Genomic DNA, 23,980 nt, shown 5'->3' with positions numbered 1-23,980 from the left:
AGTGCAATAAGCCTAAATATAGTTCTTTTGACACAAAATGGCAAATAGTACAGTTAAATGTAAGTGGTAATCAGTAGAATAATTATAAACGTGTGTGAATATGTAAACAGAGGCATAGCTGGGCCTCACGCCTAAAATCCCATTGACTCAAAGGCTGGGGTGGGAGGATTGCTTGAGTCCAGGAGTTTGAGACCAGCCTGGGCAATATAGCAAGACTCTGTCTCTACACAAATTTTTTAAATATAAAAACTAGCTGGACATGGTGGTGTGCACCTGCAGTCCTAGCTACTTAGGGGGCTAAGGCAGGAGGACGGTTTAAGCTCAGGAGTTCAAGGCTGTAGTGAGCTATGATCACATCACCGTACTGCAGCCTGAGTAACAGAGCAAGACACCATCTCTAAAACAAATAAACAAATATAAGCATAGATGCAGGTGCTGGTGTAGGCAAGGGCACAGGCATATGCATATGTATACATTATGCCCAAGGTCACAAAGCTAGCAAGTGACAGGAGCAGGACTCTAACCAGGGCATATCTGCCTCCAGGGCCCATGCCTTGCTATAATACCACCGTGCTGCACCACCTAACAAAACTAACTACATGGCACTGTGAAAAATATCTGTGAGAATAGGATATGATTGATGCTACATAGAATTTAGGGTGCTTCCAGCCAAGTAGGGAAGAGACTATGTTAGCATTTTGTTAGAGTGGCAGAATTATACTTTGTTAGTTGTTTGTTTTATTTTGGCTTTTGTTATACTGGAATTAAAATAAATAAATTCAACAGCAACACAAGCCCACTTTCGGTTACTCTAATATGGATGAAACCAAATGGTGTTTTTCCTTGTCAGTTCGCTCCTCCATCATATAAAAAGGGATGGGAAGCAGATTTGTGGAGTCTCCCTCCACATTCTGCACAACCACCTCGAAATGCAGACATAAATATCTAGGGCACAGTATTTTGTGGATATAGAGGATAAGGTTCAGATTCTGGGCCTAGGGGAAGGATACAGGTCAATCTACATCCATTTATCAATAATCTATAACGCACAAGATACTGTGCTGATTACTTCAGGGAATAAACAAGATGGAATAAGGCTGGTCTTGCATTTATGTGGCTTAAACTCTCACAGCAACTCTCACTGAGAGTTGGCGGGTGCCATGTAGTAGATCAGCTGCTGCCTGTGAGAGAGGAGTCCTGCCTTGCCCTCCAAGAGCTTCCACAGGGCTCGGGGAGGACAGTAGCAAGCAGTACAGGGTGACAAGTCTGGAATAAGAGCCTAGGTCACTCTGATCACTAAAGTCCTTCCAACATCTGAGTGATTCGAGGATGAAGTCACACCTCTAAGGGTTCAGGTCGTTAGGAGTCCTTGAGGTTCCTGAAGGGCTCCAAGATTATTCTGGGGCCTTCTTGACGTTTCCAGGCAAGACCTAAGCAGGTGAGATTTAGTCAGAACAGAAATGGCCTCCAGCACAAGCAAGAGCTGCTCAACTTTAACGCCACGCCCCACAGGGGCACTAGCCCCAGAATGAGACTATGTACTCCATTAACTACTTATTATCATTGACTGCCTCTAAGCAGGCGCTGGGGCTGTCTAGAAAGCTGTGACAATAAGTTTGTATGAAAGATTCGGGGGGAGCACACATAACTTCTAACTAGTGCCCACAGAGACTTTGGAGCCACTCTCTTACCGGTGGTCCAATGGCTGTTCCTACTGTGATCCCTGTGGGCTCGCACATCACCACAGCTCCTGATGAAACTGAGGTTGACAGATTTTATCATCATCTATAGAGAGGAGACTATTAAAAAATACCTCACTATAAAACTATCAAGGCCGGGCATGGTGGCTCATGCCCATAATCCCAGCACTTTGGGAAGCCGAGGCACGAGGATGGTTTGAGCCCAGGAATTCAACAGCCTGGGAAACATAGGGAGACCCCGTCTATACCAAAAAACAAAAAGAAAAGAGAGAAAGAAGAGAAAGAAGAAAAAGCGGGAGGAGGGAGGGAGGGAGAGAAAGAAAGAAAGACAGAAAGAGAGAGGAGGAAAGAGAAACAAAAAGAAAGAAAGAAAGAAAGAAAGAAAGAAAGAAAGAAAGAAAGAAAGAAAGAGGGAGGGAGGAAGGGAGAGGGAGAGAGAGAGTGAAAGAAGAAAAAGAAAGAAAGAAAAAGAAAAAAGAGAGAAAGGAAGGAAGAAAGGAAGAAAACTATCAAACCTGAAAAAATAATGGATGAGTGATTATTTGTGCTAGAGAAGAGAAGGCATCTTGACTTAGGAATCCACTGAGCAAGCTTCCTCTGTTACGGTTTGCATGTGTCTTCTCCAAAATTCATGTTGAAACTTAATCCCCAATACAACAGTATTAAGAGGTGCGGCCTTTAGGAAGTGATTTGGCTCTGACAAGGCTGAAGTCAAGACAAGGAGAGGAGGCAGAAAGAAGAGAGAGAGACTGCAACCTGGGAGGTATGAGAAGCTGCGGAACTCATAGGAAGCTGCAAGCCAACAGAGTCTATTTTGCTTTTGGGGATCCTTTGGTTATATATCCATATTCCCCTGATTGTTACTATCCTGGGTGAGAAAAGGCTAGCTAAGTATTTCAATGCCTTAGGAAAAAAATGGCTTATTCAAATGAAAAACTCTTTTAAGTTTTCTTTTCTATTTATCTTTCGAAAGACATCTAGAAATTTACTAGGGGAAAGATGTCTTTTCATTCCCCCTTCACACTCCTCCCCCTCTCTTTAGTGATGAATCTCTTGGTGAACTCGTCTGAATGTCAAAAAGAAAAAGACATCTTCCCAGAAAAATATAAATATTTATAGACAGCATTACTCCATCACCCCTGAAATGTTAAACAGAGCTGTCTCTCCATTCTCTTCTTTATTGATTTAGTTATGTGGTACATAATCAGAAAGCCAAAAAAAAAAAAGGTAACGGTGGAACTCAAATCACCAGGTCATGCATCAAATAAACGCAGACCAAAAAACATTCATTAAATCTTGTTGTGATATACCTCCAGAGAGCAGTAACAGAAATTAAAAAATCAATGTCAAAACAAACCTGGCCTTGGACTGCTGGAGAATGGCTGCTCACAGACCTTCCTCTGTGATGAGATCCCGACGTCTGTGGCACTTCTCCTCCTCTGAGGTATGTGCTCTTAGGGCTAAGTCCCACCAGTATGACCGCAGGGCCAGTGGGAACAGAGTGGGACGTCTTTAAAAGCAAAAATATCAGGGAGTCAAGTCCTCATTCAGCACCAAAAATGTCTGAGTGGCCCTCCTCAACTTTCTCACCGGGTTTTAGCCTAGACAACTTTTAAGGAAGGTAAGTACCTTAGAAGTCACCTAGTCTAAAACCCAAGTCTGTTTTCTGGATCTCTCTTCTGATACCGAAAATCTGGCTTTACCTAAATGACCTGTCCTCTTTCCAAGTGATAGTCAACCTACTAATAAGCAAAAATGATGATTAGTTGGTGCCTTATTTCCACAGTTTTTCCAATAGTTACAGAAAGGCTACTTGTGACAGTAGATGTGATTTTACAGTGTTACTAATGATCATTCTGGCAGCTCGTTATATACACTATACAACTGAAAATAACCCCACCAAAGAAACAAAAAAGATAATTTCCTGACTTTAAAGACATAGAAGAGATTCTCTAGATTAAGAACAATGGGAAAAGGATGTTAAAATGATCTATGGTGCCCTCAATTACCTTTAAAATGCTCATGTATTTTCTAAGGGATTTTCACAAAGCTTCAATGTATTAGGACTCTCAATTTTAACTGCTGCCTGGGGCTTTACCCTACTTATTTTTAAATAATTTAATATTTGCCTTTTGTTGGGTCCCAAAAACAAAATGTACTTAAAAACATACACTTCGAAAGATGAGCAGAAAATATGTAAAATCAGTATATCAATTATTCTAAAGGGAACTAACATCTTACTGACAGATGTTTTGAGTCACACTCTTGCAAACAAAATAAAACTGCTACCCTCCAAGAGCTCATGGCTTAGCCTTATATGGCCCTACCTTGGAATGTCAGGACAACTTTGGAAAATACCTCATTTGGGGGAAAAGCACACAAAACTAACAGACATCAACACAAAAGGGCAGGTCAAAAATAAAAAGGTTTAAAAACAAAATTCACAGTAGGTAACACCAAGACACCTCCCGAAGCTCAGCTTAGGGTTCTTCTCTTAGGAAAAGCATGAAGTTGGAATTGGTATAACCTGGGGAACTGTCACAGATGGCTGACATGGAAGCACTATCTCACAGAGAAACGATATCACCATGTACTGATCACACATTATGTGCCAGACACACAATGTTTATCTCATTTACTCCATCCAAGGTCACAAAAAGCTGGTGACACCAAAGAAGTGGCAGAGCCTAAATGAAGTCTACCACCAAAATTTCCTTTTTTATTTTTATTTTTTGAAACAGGGTCTCACTCTGTGGCCCAGGCTGGAGTGTGGTGGCGTGATCATGGCTCACTGCAGCCTCAAGTGGGCGCAAGCAATCCTCCCACCTCTGCCTCCCAAGTAACTGGGACTACAGGTGTGTGCTACTATGCCCAGCTAATTTTTTAATTTTTTTTAGAGACAGGATCTCACTACATTGTCCACGCTGGTCGCAAACTCCTGGGCTCAAGCAATCCTCCTGCCTCGTACCTCCCACCTTGGCCTCCCAGAGTGCTGGGATTACAGGTGAGAGACTGTGCCCAGCCCCACTACCAAATTTTCTGATAAATAAAATAGAAAACTGGGAATTATGCTGTCAAATAGGTTAAGTCTCCAGGATCATCTGGGAAAACTTTGCAGATATCAGGACAGGGAATTCCTAGAGTGGAAGAAGGTACAGTGCAGTATCATTTTATGACCAAATCCCATAAGGTTGCCAGGACTGTCTGCTCCGGTTTTGCCAGCAATATGCAACCTTCTGCTCCAGTGCGTGGTCTCATTAACTGGATTGTCTTTCCATGCTTGGTACACAGGAATGCTCACCCCTTCTTCTAATCCTAGATCTTAATTATGAGGGTCAAAAATGGAGACTGAAAATATAGATCTTTCTATGAAAAATGTCTTTATTTTAGCATAGGCTTAGAAAAAGCATATGATCTCTACTATAATTCATACATGTTTACAATAATTCCATTTAATTCAACAAAACGTTATGGAAGTCCTACTATATATGATGTTCTAAGCATTTAGTATTATTACACTTTTGCTCCTGTGTAATTTGCATTGTGTAAATTGGGGTTTTGCCTATGCAAGTCACCCTGGGATGCCTACACCGTGAAATCTGAATCTGCTGCTTTAAAAGGGCAGGGAAGCCCCCATAGGTACATGAATAGTTTCAAAACTACAACCATTTTAGCCTTACCCCAGAATTACACAGTGAGGTACTAGTAAAGGAGAAAGAAAATTATAGTCCACACCTTGTTACCAAGACTAAGTAACTGCAATATGAGATTTAAATTGAGCAATAACCATCAATTAGCATTACTGGTAATCTTAGATTTCTCAGTTAAAGAACCTATGTATGTCAATACAATTATGAAAGTCTGATTTCTATATTGGGACTCTAGAAAACAAGAATGTTTGCTTCCCATGTTGACAGTTCCTGTGTGATTTTGCCCTTTTTGTAATTTTCTCTATTGAAAATAAAATTCATAGCATAATTAGAATCTTCATGGATTAAATTCCGATGCTAAAACTGCACATGACACAGGCAAAGGAAACAGAACATGAGCCCCACCTGGAAAGAATTAAGAGAGTAAAACGAGCAAGCGCAAAATTGCCTAATAAAAATCACTAATTCTGGAAGTTTTAACAGGATGCTTTCTTAAAGAAAAAAAAGGAAAATTTAGGGAAATTAGAAAAGGTAAAGAAAATTAACATACTTGATCCTAATGATGTAACTGCATAATAATCAATTTTTAAAACTCAAATAAATACAGGTAATTCTAGTATAGCTAAGAGAAAAAACCCTCAGCCTGCATGTAGTATTGCTCTTTCGACTTTTAAAATAATGTGTCTCACATACAGCAGTTCAATTTCTGTGTTAGCCTCTAGGAAGCACAAATCAACATTTCACAAGATAATTCTGTATATGATGAATCTCTGCTTATTTCAAGGATAATTACAACTGTTAAATGTTACCATTCTGAATATAAGGTAAAAAACACAAATAAAGATTATACTTACCTAATTCCCTCTTTGGCTAGCCCCCAAAATTCACCAACTCCCTCCATCAGGAGCAACAAAGACAGCAAGACAGAAAGGGAACACCTATCACTTCATCTCCTGATGAAAGCAACTGAGGTGCTTCGGTATAATTCCACCCTACCAAAAGGCAGAACAATATAGAAAATTTAATATCTACCTTCCTTCCTGCACATCCAAGAGGATGGATCATCCCCTTAAGAATTCTCTTTTGCCAAGAAACAAAATGGCCTAACTACTAGAACTGCATTAGCCTTCAGTGATGATGAAATTTTAAAAGGCATGTGTAATAAAGGCGTGGCCAGCACAAGCAAGCAAAAAGCAAGATGTTCCCTGATTCTTTTATCATGAGCACTTACCTTAGCCCTTCCTTGCAACCCCGGCAATATATCCACAATCCTATTTTAGCTGAGCAGAGTTTAAAATACTTATGTTAATGTAACTGGATATCTGCCAAGAGGAAACACCTTGGTATTCGTCCTTGCGCTACAACTAACCCTACACTCCTCAAGTTTCTTCCCTCTGTGTCCACCATCCAGCAAACACAATTTATGCCATCTTCAGTTTCATCCATATGTCAACCTCACACCAGTAGACACAGATATCTGATCCAACTAAAAGCTTACTTTTGTAACCCCCCAAGTAGCAATAAATGGGCCCTTAATAAGAGCTGTGTGCCCTTGGACAAGGCATTTATCATCTCTGAGTCTCACGTTCCTCCTTTGTGAACTAAATGGTGAGGACCAGGTGATGTCACAGTGGCCTTCTAGCAGCCCATGCCATCATGTCTAGGTGCACATCCTTGCCGCTGGCTTGCCCAGATCAGGGAAAATGCAAACTTCAGTCTCAGGTTCTTATGTTCAATTGTTTCAAAGGATTGAGGATATAATTACAATTAGAGAAGAAAATAATGAAGGGCGGTAGTGAGCATGTTAATTCATTTTCCATATTCAAGTCAGTAGTGCTTTGGCCCGCCTGAATCTTTGACTATAATATTCCAGGGAGCAAGAGATCACATCCTGGCAGATGTCAGTGAACTATTTATGCGATTATTCCAGGCAAAATGAACCTGAAATACCTACTTTTGGTTTTTATTTTGTTTGTTCAACTGGATGAAAAGCAACAAACATAATTGTTTATATTTTCCTAAGCACAGAGAACACAACTCCAGAAAATACAAGATAGAATTGGTGACCTATAAAATCATTTGAAAGTCAACAATTTAAAAAGCCTCAAATGCAAGACCAGCTCCTGTTAAAATGCCTTCTATGTACCTATATTTGCTAATCTGTCATGTATATCGTTATGTGTGCCATAATCCCAAATGCTTGCAAGTCATTAAGATGAATGGCTTGAAGTCAAGGGTATAGGAAGACTCTCTCAAACTTGCCCTTTGACCCATGGAAGAAGGTGGCATCTGCCCAGTGCTTAAGGACAGATTTCATGGGGAACACAGGCCCTACTCCACCTACAGCCTAGACATCCCCAGCCTCCCTCTATTGCACACTCACACAGGAGTGGGCCCTACAGTCCTTCCTTCAGCATCCATTCCCATCTGCCCACTCTGCCCACTCAGATCTCTGCCCTCTCCAGCAAAACGACATCACCAGAGCACAGTCTGAAAGCCAGGTTGGCAACACAGAAGCCCAGAATTGCCTGGATTTGAAAGAGTCTCATTCTCTAAAAAGACAGGTGGTTCCATTTAAAATTCCACTCTGCCCATCGGCATCAACCCATGCTTCACCCTCAGCCCCCAACATATATGCTGCGGGAGTTCCCGTCCTCCTCCAGCCCTCGCCTGCATGCAGTAGCCTAACTGTTCCCAGCCACTGCTGGCTTCCTCTTGGCTCTGGAGCAGCATCGTGTTCTAACAGCATGGATGCAGAAACCTCCAAGACCATCTCGTAGCAGAGGGCATTTCCCCACATTTCTTGCTGTAACCACAGCCTATGCCTTCTTACCTTTAATTCAATTACAAGGATGAATTAATTTGGTCTCTGATACTAAAAAAATCCTCAGCTTACACTGCAGCCACCAGAGCCCAACCATACCCTAGTGGAGGGGACTCCACAACAGGCCACAGCATTGAAAGGTTCCAGGGGTGATCAAGATGACTCCACCTTGGCCAAGCTTTCCTAAAGGGTTCATTCAGCCTTGAGTAACCAGAAAAGTAGGTCATGGGCCTGAGTCATAGTCTGAAGCCCCATGTGCACATTCAGTAGTGAAGAACCAAGCCCCACAGCTCTGTGTGGTTTGCAAGATGCAAGCAACATTTGCAGATGGGTCCTCACGCTACTTCCCCCACCAATACGCTCACATCAGCCTTGACTTCCAGCACAATAACACACACCCCTGCATCCTCCAGTCATCCTGAAAGCACAATAATATTCCCCTCAGGCAGCCAAAAAATAAAAATTAAAAAAGAGAAAGTGAAAGCAATCTAAGACATTATTGGTACAAGCAGCTTTTAGGTCACCATGCTCCAGCGAACCAAGGCAATAGCCTCTGATTAAGACAGGCTTAATCGTTCTTAGCTGCATTGTTTTTTTCTTATTTGGTCAGTAGCTGTCACATTGATGTGGTGTTACTAGCCTTTAACCCTACTTTTTAAAGCAAGACTCTCTTTGCCCTTACTGCCATCATGTGCTTATGTACATAATTGTGTGCGCACACACATGCAGACACCCCCACACCCCTTTGACATCACAGAATGGACTACTGAGGAATTAACTCAGCACTCCAGTGCTTTTAAGAGAAACGTGTTAAGACAACCTGACAAAGAAGCAGAGGAAAACCATCAAAGCTTATCTATTTCTTCCTTCTCTGCTCTTCTGTGATATTTTCTTTCCTATCTGCACCTAAAAGAGAAAATCTTATGCCTTTCAATGTCAACAATGAATGATGAAGCTTCTGAAACAAAGCTGTAAAACAGCACATTCACGAGTCCTATCACCTATGAGACCTTCCCACTTCAAGGCTTCCCAGAGACAGAACACTCCGTCCTTCTGTAGGGACCTAGGATGGAATTCAGTCAGAAGGGCAGTGGAGGTTTACTCTATCAGCTGAGAAGCAGGGAACTTCTGGCAGTGATACATAACTTTTAAATCCATCAGAAAAATAATATTGCAAGCCAGCTAAGACTAATTTTCTCAAACTTGGTACAAATATGAAAAAATGTGACCACATGCAAAGAGCCTGCGAAGGTGCAAGCCAAACAGCATGGATCTTCCTGGATCTAATGAAGGTTAGAGTTAATTTGGCCATTTAAAAACAACACTAATATATTATTTCTGAGTGGAATACAAAACTCACCTGTAGCTCTATTATCAAACCACTTGGAGCAGGTCCATCCTCAGGCCCATGTGAGGTATTGGATCCCCTGTGCTCCTCTGTAGTTAAGGATACAGTGAAAATCCTGAATCCTAGCCATCATGTGGTTGACAGCAAAGGGAAAAGTACAGTAATACCTAAAGCAAAAAACCAACTAAAGGCAGATGTGACATCAGCAGTGAGTTTGATGGGTCAATCCTCGGTGGAATGACAAATCAACTAATCTTCCAAAACCAAGAGTCCATATGCCTTTCTCATATTTTGCTATCTCACCGGACTTATTCTCATCTCCAAATGAAATACATAAACCTAAAAGAAACAGTAAAACCAAAGGGAAATAGGTTCTGGATCAAGTGGAAAACTGCCTGATAATGGTCAACTTGCTAAGAAACAAAGGATTAGAAGGAAATGCATGTTTCGAGTTTTGGGCCGAATAAATGTTAACAGTAATTCCAGGAATACTGTCAACCCCAAATGGCGATCTCAGTTGGTGTTGACATAGATTAGCTACAATTTAAACTTTAATTTAGGTACAATGCATTCTCATTCCATAAAGGTCTAGGATTTCATATAAGAACCACAGAGTGAACTTAGAATCATTATCTCAGCAATACTGCAGAAGTATGCTCATGAATGTAAGTTGGTTTTGGTAGATGGAACCATCACTAGATCATTGGATCAGCTATGTAAAAGATACTACCTTTCTCTTTGACTTATGACCTGTGAGATTTTCAGCGAAAACAGAACAAATGATTTCCCGCATTTGTCAAACCAATAGTTCCCTTCATGCTTAGCCAGAGACAATCATCTGAAGAATAATTCTAAAGTGCTACACTTTCTATAAACACACACTTGGTTTAGGATGTGCAGTCCCAAAGAGCTTTTGTTTATATGGATACAGTAATGTTTCATTCTTTTCCACTCCTGCACAGATTAATCAGCACAGGACTTAGTTAAAATCTCCACTGCCCATTCAGTTACTCCATATGGATATTAAGCAAAGTAAATCCACTTAGTAACTACACCATGAGGACTGGAGGCCACGTTGATCACCCTGATTAGCCCTGTCAGCTGGAGTAAGAAAGACAGGCTGGCATTCAGGGCCAGCCGTGCAGGGCACACAGACAGATGATGGGCAACATCGATGGGCTCTGAGCAATTGGTCTGGGCAGTGATGGATGTTATGTCGACAGCTTAGAGTGTTATTACAGATACAGAACTGGCCCAAGAGAAACCCAAACTCCATCATATTTTATTAAGATAAAGTTGGAGTGTCCATGACACAGTGCAGGACCAAGGAAGCTCTTCCCTCTTTTATCACTGACTCAGGCACAAAACAAAACAAAATCAATGTATATATTAAATAAGAATAAGGCAATTTAACTCAGTGAATGTATGTGTAAGACAGATTACAAAATGCCACATCTGCATTTTTAAAATTATGAACAGGATACATAAAATCTTTTAGTAAATACATGTAAAAAAATTATTTAATCCATATTATTAATTACAGTAAGTTGTTTGAGGGCAGAGAGGAGAGTCATGGCTGTCTCTGTGTCCCCTTCATGATTATCAAGGGGCAAGTGCTTAATACGTAACAGGACAGATCACACATCAGTTTCCACCCTACAGAACAGACTGAATGGAGATTGGGTGCTGGGTATTCCCCCACTTGTCTGGAACAGGAGTCCCTCCAAATTTGCAATTACATGGCTGAAAGCAGAAACCATCCCCCACAAAATCCCCAACTTTTACAGATACAGATACACACACTCACACCCTTTTCCACTTCTTTCCTTTTGTACCTCAAAAGGTTCTACTAATTATCTCATTGTATCACCTGGAGTGAGTCGTTTTAATTTTCTGATCCTCAGTCTCCAAATTAAGACTAACAATAATTTGCACATTAGTAATACCAAGGCCTACAAAGCATAGGATTACTCTGAAGAGTAAATCAAACTGGTAATATTTCCCTTTGCAAACACACCCCCCACCCCCCGGCTTAGTCCTTTAGGCCAAGAAAAGCCTGGCTCTTACATGGCACTGCCAGGGAAGGATGGGAAAGCATGTTTTTTTCTACTGGATACCAGCAAGATTTTCCTAAATGTGCACAAATGACATCTACACTAGCAGAGTGATTCTCCATTCCAAACTGGTTTTATGTCCTGAGGTCCTGAGGCCATCTGTGTTGGGAGGACCCTTTGGTAGAATTAGCTAATGATTCCGTGAGGAAAAATCTCCCACATTTTGCCATTCCTTTTTAGTACCTGCTAATGCAAGCGCTACTAGTAACTACTCTGAAGTAATGATGTTCCATTTATATTGGGCCAATCCCGCCATAATCAGGGAGCTCTTCGCAGCAAATAAGAGGGACCCTGTTCCAAGAAATGTAGGCAAATAACATCACGTTGAAGTGCAAGACTGCAAGGAGCTCAGTAACATTTCTCAAACATATAAGTACCTCTGCCACCCCTTCATATGAAAATATCACTGCTGCACGATTGAGTTTCACAGCATGAGGACCTGAACTTATCTGGATTTAAACTTCTAGTACACATTTGAGAATACAGGGCTGGGGGCACAAAGTTGGAGGGCCTGAATCAATGCCACCAAGATACTGTATATTTATCTCTATTGACCAAGAGAATCATTTCTCATTTGAAAGATGCTCTTTTTCTTGCTCTCAGTATCTGTGTATCCACTTTACCTTCTATTCACCCTAATAGTGTGAACTAGCATATTGTGCCCCAAATGCTATGTTTCCCAGTAAACTTTCCAAAGGACACGGCCATACAATATCACCCTGCATCCTTTGCAGGGTTTTCAACTTTGTTAATGCTCTAACCTGAATCCTTGAGTGCTGATAAAGGTAAACAAATAAATATAATACTTCAGAGACACAGTTCATTCCTTAAGTCCCAAGGTGCTATAAGAAGCAGGTTTTGGCCGGGCACAGTGGCTCACACCTGTAATCCCAGCACTTTGGGAGGCCAAGGCGGGCGGATCACAAGGTCAGGAGATCGAGACCATCCTGGCTAACATGGTGAAACCCCGTCTCTACTAAAAATATAAAAAAATTAGCCGGGCGTGGTGGCGGGCGCCTGTAGTCCCAGCTACTCTGGAGGCTGAGGCAGGAGAATGGTGTGAACCCGGGAGGTGGAGCTCGCAGTGAGCTGAGATCGCGCCACTGCACTCCAGCCTGGGCGACAGAGTGAGACTCCATCTCGGAAAAAAAAAGAAAAAAAAGAAAAAGAAAAAAAAAAAGAAGCAGGTTTCAGGAATCTGAAAATTCACTTTGGCTGGGTGTGGTGGCTCACACCTATAATTCCAGCACTTTGGGAGGCCAAGGTGGGAGGATCGCTTGAGCCCACGAGTTTGAGACCAACCTGGGCAACATAGCAAAATCTCATCCCTACAAAAAAATTTTACAAAATTAGCCAGGCATGGTGGCACACTCCTGTAGTGCCCGCTATTAGGGAGGCTGAGGTAGGAGGATTGCTTGAGCCCAGGAGGTTGAGGCTACAGCGAGCTGTGTTCATGCCACTGCACTCCAGCTTAGGCAACAGAAAAAAGAAAGAAAGAAAGAAAAGGGTGTGGGGCGGGGAGGGAGGGAGAGAGAGAGAAAGAGAGTATGAATGAATTCACTTGGACAACAACAAAAGCAGTAGGCAGGCCATTTCCAAAGGTTCAGATTAAGTTTTTCACGGAAAACTTCTTCCAGTGGTATAGGATGCTGGTAAATTTGCTTATATATTGGCCAAATTAAAATGAAAGGTGCACCAGACACAGAAACATTTTGTACACGGAAATTTTTACTGCACTGATTATAAACATTGCAGTTTAAAACCTCGAAAAAGATTAACTGAGGCCAGGGGTTTGAGACTAGCCTCAGCAATATAGTAAGACCCTGTCTCTACAAAAAATAAAAATAAAAAAAATAGCCGGTGTGGTGGAACCCAGCTGTAGTCCCAGCTACTCAAGAAGCTGAGGTGGGAGGATTGCTTGAGCCTAAGAGTTTGAGTCTGAAGTGAGCCATAAGCAGGCCACTGCATTCCAGCCTGGGCAACAGAGCAAGATCTCCATCTCTAAAAATAAAAATAAAACCTAGATAAACTGAGGATACCTAAAGCTGAAGGTCAATGGGAGATAGACCTTCAATCTCTGCCATTTTGGGCTGGTTGTTACATTAGTTCCCCAGAGCTAAAAAAATGACCACAAACTTGGTGTCCTAAAACAACAGGAATTTGTTCTCTCGTTGCTACAGATGCCAGAAGGCTGAAATCCAGGTTTCAGTGGGACCACGCTACCCTCCGAGGCTCTAGAAGAATACTTCCTTTCTCCTTTCAGCTTCTGGGGGGCTCCATCTTCACATGCCATTCTCCTCTATGTGTTTGTGTGGCCTCTCCTCTTCCTACAAGGACACCAGTCATCAGATTCAGGGCCCACCCTAATCCAGTATGATCTTATCTCCATTCTTAACTAGTTACACCTGCAAAAACTATTTCCAAATAAGGTCACATTCTGAGGTTTTAGATATACACAATTTTGGCAGAGGGGCAGGTGGGTCACACTATTCAACCCACTACAGTTGTTAATGAAAAATCGAGTGCAACTCTTATGACAAGAATTCTCTTGATTTAAAAATACTTTCTGTAGAATTATCAAGATGCAGAATGCCATCTATATAGCTCTCACAAACTGGAGGATGGAGCATGTGGGCCAGCTCCTCTAAGGAGAGAAACTGGAGGTGCCCTATGAGAATGGGCACGCCCACCCCAGCAGCTTCTCCAACGCCTCACTCTTCTCTAACAGAGCAGAGCTGTGTCATCAGAGCCAAACACGGAAAGTAAATGGCATTTTTCAGAAAAAACATGCATACTGCCTCCCTCCTTTCACCTCCAATCCAAGAAAGATTTGTAGCCAACATACACTGTTTTGAGAAAAAAAAACAAACCTAGATTCATTGCTATGCTCAGTTAAAAAAAAAAAATCAAACATCTCAGCATCCAAGCAACATAAATTAATCCAAACTAAGAACAGAAAACAGGGCATAGTATAGGCCACAGACAGAAATGCTGATTTGCTTTCCAGCTTATTCTGCAAAAATGAAATGCACAACTATTCAGTCCCGTAAACTAGTTTATATGGTGTGAGTTTAGTTTATAACATTAACAGCAACTCAAGAAGGAAAGCCATTTTAACAATGCACATTTTCTAACTGAACCTTTGTTCTGTACACTTAAAGCCAGAAAAGGTTTTCAACATCTCCAGTACAATATTTCACTCTAAAAACCTACACATCAGGAGAAACAAACTGGAAAGCTTCAGAAAACCCTTACACATCTGCAAATTCTCTAGGCTTGAGGAATCAACCACCTTCATAGTAACAAAAAGCATTTTTAAGAAGGAAATCGTCAAAGGTCTGACTCACTCAGCTCTGTTGACTCTGTCATTCCTTCCTCCAGGGGATGGACAGAGACGCAGGCCCTCATCAGTGTATTAGTGTACCCAGCTGGTACCCAGAGCTTTAGTGGAAATCTGTGTGTCATGATCACCTCCGCAAAACACACGCAGAGACCTTTAACATACAAACAGCTCACAATGACAACATCCAAGTCCTCTGACCAGGAGCTCCCACTGAGTCCTCTGTTAATACCCAGGGGTCCGAAGTTTCAGGAATCAACTCAGGGTAACAAGTGCGGGTGTCCTCCACCAGGCAGACTTTCTGTCGTGGAAGAGTGTGGAGTGGGAAAAGAAGAATTAGGTAAAAATAACATTACAAATCTTGTACCAGAAAACAGTCACTGAAGTTGAACAGAATACCTAAACAAAAATGGATGAAAGAATAGGAGGAAACGTTCAAACTAAATTCCAAATTACATGTAACACTAAAAATATTTCCTAGGGTCTTGGGCCACTATGATCCACCCGGCTGTTATTGAAGAAACCAAACACATATCTCAAGAATTGCCTGAGGCACTGGGCATGGTGGCTCTTGCCTGTAATCTCAACACGTTGAGAGGCCAAGGCGGGAGGATCATTTGAGCCCAGAAGTTCGAGACCAACCTAGGCAACATAGTGAGATTCTGTCTCTACAAAAAAAAAAAAAAGAATTGCCTGAATGATGAATCACTTGGATACCTCAGCTTCCTTCAAGAGTCTTCTTTCTTTTCAGAAAGGACTTTTTAACTGGAAGACTACAGTTCTGCTTCCGGTTTCATAATTTAAATACAACAGAGTATGTTTCTACTAAATATCAGAAGGTGAAAATTCCTCCTTTTACATCTTCAGCACTAACATGCTTCTCCTCTATGCATTTGATTTAGAAGTTCAAGACAAGCAAAAAGAACAGAAACTCCAAGAGAGAGCCATTCAGTGTAGCAGACACTTCAAACAGACAGATGCTGCCACGGCACCTGATTTAGCAGTCAAAGGTGCAGGGTGGAAGCGGGGATGAAGCCTTGTGAGATGGCATCTCTGATCAGGGTGGTGACCACCAACACATGGAGCTCACAGAGGCAGGAGAAAGGGGGTGACAGTGGCCAGTGTACCCCCCGCTTCTGTTACAGTCGTGTTTCTTGTCTGCTAATAGCTCCCTATAAATGTGCAATCAAGGATAGGTGAGTGCCTTGCCATAACAGATTAGGAACGTAAAACATCAATATCACTGGGCCAGACTGAGATGCCAAAACCAGAAAGTGATCACCAAGGAATCCAAGGAATGGTTCCAGGAGCAGCCCATGCCAAAGTCACTGTGGTCATCTTCAGGCAGACTCTCTAGTCTCACCCATAACACAGAGGTGACAAAACAGACATGGCCTAGCTAACTTCTGCCTTCTGCTTGGACATGTGTCAGCTGCTGTACAATTTCTCCAAATGCATAAAGATGACAGGCAAAAAAGAAAGCAACTGACCCCACTCCTGAGAATGCCTAGCACTGTGATTTTTAATGGACAGTCCAAACAATCCGAGCTCCATGAAACCCTGCATTCAACTCCAAACCCCAACAGGGATGTTTTACAGACATGTGTATTGCATGGCGGTCTCTCCTTTTCTATTAGAGCTATTAGCAAATCCTGCAAGAAGACACGCATGCAGACACCACCTTCCACTCTGTCATAGCCAGGCCAGATGGGAAGGATCACACCAGTCACAGGCAGGAACATGTAATCTCTGCACTGCTCATTTGAGAAAGTAATTATTATTTATCAAGTGCTTTCTAATAAGAGACTAACGAGGCAATTCAAACTAGGTTTTTAAAAAGCAGTAGCAAAAACACTTTTTTAAAGTAAAGGTTGAATATAATGATGTTAAGAAGCAAAGAGACAAATGTCCAGATGAGACAGCAAAGGCTCTCTGACTCCACATGAGGTTCCCAGTGAAATTATCCACTGAATACAAAAGCTGGGGAGAAACTCACACCATGACTAGGAGCCTAGGCTACATTCCATCTAGAGATATTTATTTCAGAAGAAAATAGGCTAGGTGCAGCGGTACATGCCTGTGATCTCAGCACATTGGGAGGCTGAGGCAGAAGGATCACTTGAGGCGAGGAGGTTGAGGCTGCAGCGATTCATGATCACACCACTACATTCCTGACTGGGTGACAGGGCAAGACCCTGTCTCTCAAAACATGAAAAAAACAAGAAGAAAATGTATTGAAAATAGTAAAGAAAATGTTGAAAAGATGGAAACTTGTTTGCCAGACAGTAATACCAACTTATAAAGCCAAAAATAATTACATCCTCGGGCTCTACAGGACAAATAAAACAGACATGACATAAGAGCATATACAGTGTTCATATGGGCATTCGTATAACCCAACTATCGTATCATAGTCACACTGGCAAAGGTCTAAGTAAAAACAGTGCAAGACGAACTCACAAAGAGGTTTCACAAGAGAAAATGTGAAAAGGTAAAGTTAAGTCAGAAGATAAGCAATAAACTTTGAAAACATTTTTACAGAAAATGACAAAAGGTTACTATGTACCAAAGAGATACCATTTAGAGCTTAAAAGCTTATTAAGAAAATAAAACAAGTATCATGATACAAAACTGTTAGAGGACAGTAATAAAAATTTCACAAAAGAACAAATACAAACAGCAAGGAAACAGATACAAAAAAAAAATGTTATCCTCCAAATACAAATCCAAACAAGATATTCTCTATCATCTTAGCAGGAGTCTGAACACTCATCATGCTGGCAAGAAATATGGAGAAACCCACACACTCCCCTCCAGAGAGGCACCATATTTTTGGCAGTCAATATGGCAATATTATTCAAGGGTCATAAATATGATGAGACTCCTTTGATTGAAAATTTCATTTCTAGGAATTTACTGAAATAAATAAGGATAAACATGAGTGTTTATGTTCCAAGATATCCATCACTGCTTTGTCTGCAGGATACAAAATGATATAAACTACATACATACACACGTGCATATGAACATAAAAGACTAAGAGAAAATCTACCTAAATGTTAAGAGTACATTGTATTGTCTTTAAGATCTGGCTTTACAAATGGTTTCTAGTTTGCTGTGTTTTTATTTCCTACAAGATGCATATACAGTAGACAATCTTATAACCGAGCTCTGCTTAACCAATTTGCCAAATTAAAAGTCACTCCTGAGTGGGTGGGCTGCACCCACCATTACATGGCAGGCCTGCTAGAGTAGTGTGTTCTCAAACCCGTTCAGACCAGTTGTATTTATTGTACAATTGCATATTTAAATATGCTATGGGCCAAAGAAGTATGAGTGCAAAAAGAAAGAGTTGCTGTTCCTATGAAAACTCAATACAGTGCTTTGTGTGCATTGCTAAAAAAGAAAATTACTGCCAAATTAGGTGAGGGCCAGACATCTGTCAATAGATTGAGAGAATTTTTAAGTATAAAGAAGCCTGTTCTCAGATGACTTTTCAAATATCTTTTAAATTCACATTTCTCTTTAAAGAACCCCAAACTAGGCCAGGCATGGTGGCTCACACCTGTAATCCCAGCACTTCGGGAGGCCGAGGCAGGCGGATCCCCTGAGGTCAGGAGTTCGAGACCAACCTGACCAACATGGTGAAACCCCATCTCTACTAAAAACACAAAAATTAGCCAGGCGTGGTGGTGAGCACCTATATTCCCAGCAACTCGGGAGGCGGAGGCTAGAGAATGGCTTGAACCTGGGAGGCGGGGGTTGCAGTGAGCCAAGATCGCACCACTGCACAGAGCGAAACTCCATCTCAAACTGAAAACTGTACACCCCACAGCACAGGAGTGAATTGGGACAGAAAGATAGTGGAGAAGTCATCAGAAACACATTCAGAGACATATGTTGAAGACATACATATTTTTTAGGTCAAAACGTAAATGCCTATGTTTTAGGTTAAAACTTTTTACAATTCTCAGTTTTAACTTTTCTCAATAAAAATTACAATTATTTTAGCACTAATTATAAGTCTAGTCATGTCAAAAAAGGTGGCTTCCTTCGCAGTCCTTTTACAACGAAGAAGTGAATGTTCTTTCGAGCAGAGAGGTGGCGGGATAGAAAGAAGCAAAGGGAGGAAAGGGAGGAAAGAGTGAGAAAACTATAATTTTTTTTTTTAAAGGAGTAGAGGGCCATTTAGACATACAAGCAGCAAAATTGAAAGTTTACAAAAACTTTTAGAATAGTTGATGCTGTAATGACTAATTATAAAGTCAATGCAGTGATTACAAAATCCCTTACCTGCCACAGAGGATTTGATCAAAAGACAGAAAGTTTTTAATTCAAATTCTCTTGGACATATCGTTCCCCCAAAATCCTAATAAATCACTACAAGTTCCAAAAGAAAACAAAATAGCTAATAAATGATTCAGAAATGTTTATGGAAATCAGCTGATGAATTTTGTGCTATAGCAGCACAGCAAAACCTATTGGTTTTTTTGTACAGTAAGCCTGATTTTTTAAAAGCACTCATTTTTAGTCATAATTTATATACAATAAACTGTACATATTTATAGAACACAAATAAATTTCAGAATCTGTATACACCTGTAAAACCATCCTGACAATCACGATGATGAACACAGCCATTAGCTTCAAAAGTTTTCCCAGGCCTCTTTGTAAATCAGGTCCCCCTCAACTCTTGCTTTCCGCTCTCCTCTATCAATCACTCATTGTGTTTGACACATTGTGTTTCCTGTCACTATCATTAGTTTGCATTTTTCCAGAATTTTATTTAAAAGGAACTCTATAGTATACACTCTCTTTTTTTTTTTTTTTTGGCCTGGCTTCGTTACTCAGCATAATTATTTTGAGATTGATCCCTCTTGTTGCATATGCTGAGAGATCATTTGTCTTTGTCTTTCATGCTTAGTCTTAGTCCCCTGAATGGACATAACATGATTTCTTGATCCTTCCACATGTGGATGGACATTTGGGTAGTTTGAGGTTATTACAAATAAAGCTTATGGTAAAGAGTGCATGTATCCAATGGCCTGCCTTTGACGTTCACGTGAAAGTCTTTGCAAGGATGTAGCTTATACATTTCTCTTGGGTAAATGTCAAGTAGAATCGCTGGGACACATGATACGTGTATGATCAATTTTTGGAAGAAACTGCTGTACTGTTTCCCAAAGAGGTTGTACCATTTTCCATTCTCACCAGCAGTGCACATGAGTTTCATTTACTCCACACGAGCTCTATGTGTGTTTTACAGGACACGGGATCCCCTGTCTATGCAACATATACTAAGTACAGGTTTGTCTACTTTCTAGGAACTGGACAGAAGTTGACCATTCTAAATAATTACAAAGGTGTATTTTTAATTTCTGCCCTCTCCCTGTAACACAGATTACAATAAAAGTGGCAAAACAGATCAAAAAGAACAAAATACATTTAATGAGTATTTACCATATGCCTGATTCTATGTATTCCATCCATCTTGTAAATACCCTACAACAAGCCCATAAGGGTAGATACTAAAATTGAACCATCAAATCCATTTTACAGGCAAGAAAACTGAGGACAAATAAATTACCCATGGTCAATGAGCTACTTAAGAAGTGGTAGGGTCAGGATTTGAACCCAGAAGTCTGAACACTGCCCGAGCTCTTAACTACTCCTGTATCCCCTGCTACCAGTTATACATTCCTAAATGCTGTTTGTTTTACAATACATAATCCTGTGAACTATCTCTGGCATTCCTTTCCAGTTCTACCACAAAGATAATGGATTACAAATCTTTAAGAAAGAGATTATTTAATAAGCCCTGGAATATCTTTTTGCACTAAAGCATCAGAGCAAATGTTCAATTCATACATTTCTACATAACATAAAATCATCAGAGCAATGACAGAATAGATGTTGATTAACTCAATCCAGCAGATCTCACCTATTAAGTGGAGAAGTCAGTCCTAAGAAGTGAGGGGACATTATTTCAAAGAACATGGCTTATTTTTAACAAACTGCTTTTCTGGTGACAACAAGAAAAAAAATCTCACAAACAAGCAGGCTCATTATCCACTGTATCTCAGACTGCTATGGTTTCACAAAATCCAATCCAGTTACTAAAAGCCCTTACCATAAAGACCCCCAGGGCTACAAGATAACCAGGTCAGCAATGTGTTGTGTTTTAAAACTTCTGGGAGCTTGTTGTCATAGTTCTGAAAGGGTAAAAACAGAGGGCAATTTTGCAGCCACCTCTTTGTCTACAGAAAGCCTAAGAGTACAATAGGGACCAAGGATAGCACCTGCATTAGGGATAAAGCAACGAAAACAACATTTCCAAGAGGCAGCAGACTGTGACACTGACCATGGTATACAGAATATTGATTCGTAATCAAAGAAGAAGAAAGGATGGAAAAAATAATCAGCACCTCCCCAGCACTCTGACAAAAGGGAAGGAAACTGCTCTATTAGCAAGATGATGTACAGGTAGAAGGATCATAGAATGAAGGAAGATTGTTCAATGACAAATCAACATATATTTAATACTGGCTGCAAAGCACTGAACTAAGCTGAGGTGGGCAGGTAGATGCTGGGTCAGGGGGCGGTTTAGATACAAGCAAGAAGTAGGAAACAAGGTCTGTACCCCAATTTGAAGTCATCAAGTTGGGGAAAGGGATTGTACTTTACATAAAATCATAACACATACACTCTCATATAATAATTATACACCACTGACATCTTTGCTAACACTACGTACAGCTACTTGCTAAGTACTTCCAAAATGGTGTTTCATTTAATCCTCACAAAAATCATGAGATAGCCATTATTCTTATCTCCATTTTACAGATCATTAAAATGACTGGGGGGAAAGGTTCTAGGACAGGCTCCTGACCATGTGGCTAGTAAGTGGCAGAGCTGGGAACCCAATGTGGCTCTGGTAACTCCAAAGCTGATGGTCTTAGCTACTAGGTTATAAAATCTCTCCGAAGGCTTGAGATACTTGTGGGAGAATGATCCCTCTGGGTAGTGAGGGCCTGGAAGGCTTACTGCAGGAAGGAAGGATAGGAGATTCTAGGGAAACTGAAAAGAAAGAGGTACTATAGGAAAAGGAGAGGACTTCAGAGAGAGGCTGGGCAACCACTTGGTGGGATGTGGTCAAGTCCCCAAATGTTCACCAGTTACTTCATATGCCAAGTCCTGGGGACACAGTACTGAATAAATCAGACACAGTCCCTTGCCCTCTGGGGACTACTGTCTATCAAGGGAAACAGGCTACTTCAACAAGAGTGGATCTCCCAGCCAGGGACATACTCCTGACACTCTTATGACACCCAGCATCCATACCTGAGCCTAGAGAAAACAGCAGGTGCTTCTGTTTCCCAGATGGCATGGTACTGCCATAAACCAGTAGCATAAAGCCAGTTTTTTTCAATCATTGGGGCTCACCAGCTTAAACATTTTTTTCTTAATTTTGATGACACTTGCATTATTTTCAATTATGAGGATATAAAGAGGATTTATAAATATGTTAATATCGCTCTATCTTAAGTTAGCACACTAGAACATAAATGTCATCATAAGACATAATCACATCCCTCTTGCTTCTTGCCCACGGCTCTTCCCTTACTGAGAAACTCAGGCTTAGAGCCATCAGGTGGGAAAATATCAGGCAGGTGACAGCAAGGGATGCAGGAGGGGGTGCCATGGTGGCCCAGAAAAGGGAAAAATTAGAAGGAAGCCCATCTTGTTAAGTTGGAATCTGAAGTATTGGTGTGAATCACGGGTTTCAAGTTAGACACACCCGTGCGTGTGCCCTGCAGCAGTGTGCACATACAGAGATATACGGGTGATCCTCATTATTTGTAGATCCTGTATTTGCAAATCCACTTGTTAAAATTTACTTGTGATCCCAAAATCAATACTCCTGGCACGTTTGCAGTCCCTCATGGACGAGTGCAGAACAGCAAAACATTTGAGCTGCCAGGCTTGCATGTTCCCAGCTGAGGTCACCCAGCAACACTCTGCTTTCTTGTTTCAGTCTCCTAAACATCTCCGTTTCACAGTTTATTTAGTGCCAAGCTTTTTGCATCTTCTGCCTTTTGTTGATTGTGCTGTTTAAAATGGCCCCTAAACATAGTGCTGAGGTGCTGTCTAGCGTTCCTAAGCAGAAGGAGGCTGTGATGTGTCTTACAGAGAAAATGCATGTGTTAAATAAGCTTAGTTCAGGCTGGTGGCCATGAATTCAATGTTAATGAATCAACAATATATATTAAGTAAGGTATCTTTAAATAGAAACACACATAAAACAAGGTTATGTACTGACTGGCTGACAAAAATTTTGTGACCAGAGTCCTACAGGAACCCAAGCCTGTATTTCTCCTAGGAGCTATTTGCTAATTCAGTATTTGAAAATACTTTATAGAATATAACTACTGTAACAAAACAATTACTGTAAATAACAAGAATCAATGGAATTCCTTAACTCTGTCCACTGAGGTAGTCTAGGATGAGCGACATCCAATAGCAAAGAGCATACTTAGTACTCAGATCTTGACTTCTGATCATCTTTTTTGCAATAAAAGAAATCAGGGCTCTGTGGGAGAGCCCATGGCACCCCCTCCTAAGGCTGGAGCAGGGTAAGTACAAGATGAGTCTGGTAGGTCTTATTATACCAGAAAGTAAAGAATTGTTCAAAGAATGTTGGAGATGGATTGAAAGCACATAGTTTGAAAGGGTGCCTACTGGCTAAATCCAGAACAATTCGAACGTCAAAATAATGACAGTAACGTTATAGCTTGATGAATAAAATATGAAACATGAGTCCACACTGATATAAATAAATGAATAAATAAAATGAAATTTTCACGAGGGATGGGATAGCTACATAGTTTCAAAGGACCCCTCCACAAAGAGAACAACCTTTCCAGAGGCAAAAGCTAGCCAAGACCACCTCAGTCAAACCTCCGTCAAGTGAGGAGGTGGGCACCATCGATAACAGGACACATCT

General features: G+C 41.0%; 1 protein-coding gene across 13 annotated transcripts in view; it reads right to left on the bottom strand.

The window, feature by feature from the left end:
• TLN2 (talin 2) overlaps nucleotides 1-23,980 on the bottom strand; it is a 452,474-nt gene that overhangs the window by 207,642 nt on the left and 220,852 nt on the right. For 2 of the 13 annotated variants that reach the window (XM_055364060.2, XM_063698578.1), the window contains exon 1: nucleotides 6,205-6,342. The exons of the other annotated variants lie outside the window; for them this stretch is intronic. The gene's annotated coding sequence lies outside the window, so the exon portion shown is untranslated. Of the gene's footprint in view, nucleotides 1-6,204; nucleotides 6,343-23,980 lie in introns of those variants that run through there. 13 annotated transcript variants of the gene reach the window in all.

Source organism: Gorilla gorilla, chromosome 16 (assembly GCF_029281585.2).
Source record: "Gorilla gorilla gorilla isolate KB3781 chromosome 16, NHGRI_mGorGor1-v2.1_pri, whole genome shotgun sequence".
Taxonomy (NCBI): Eukaryota; Metazoa; Chordata; class Mammalia; order Primates; family Hominidae; genus Gorilla; species Gorilla gorilla.
The sequence above is the reverse complement of the archived record's forward strand: the minus strand, read 5'-3'. Positions and strand labels throughout refer to the sequence as shown.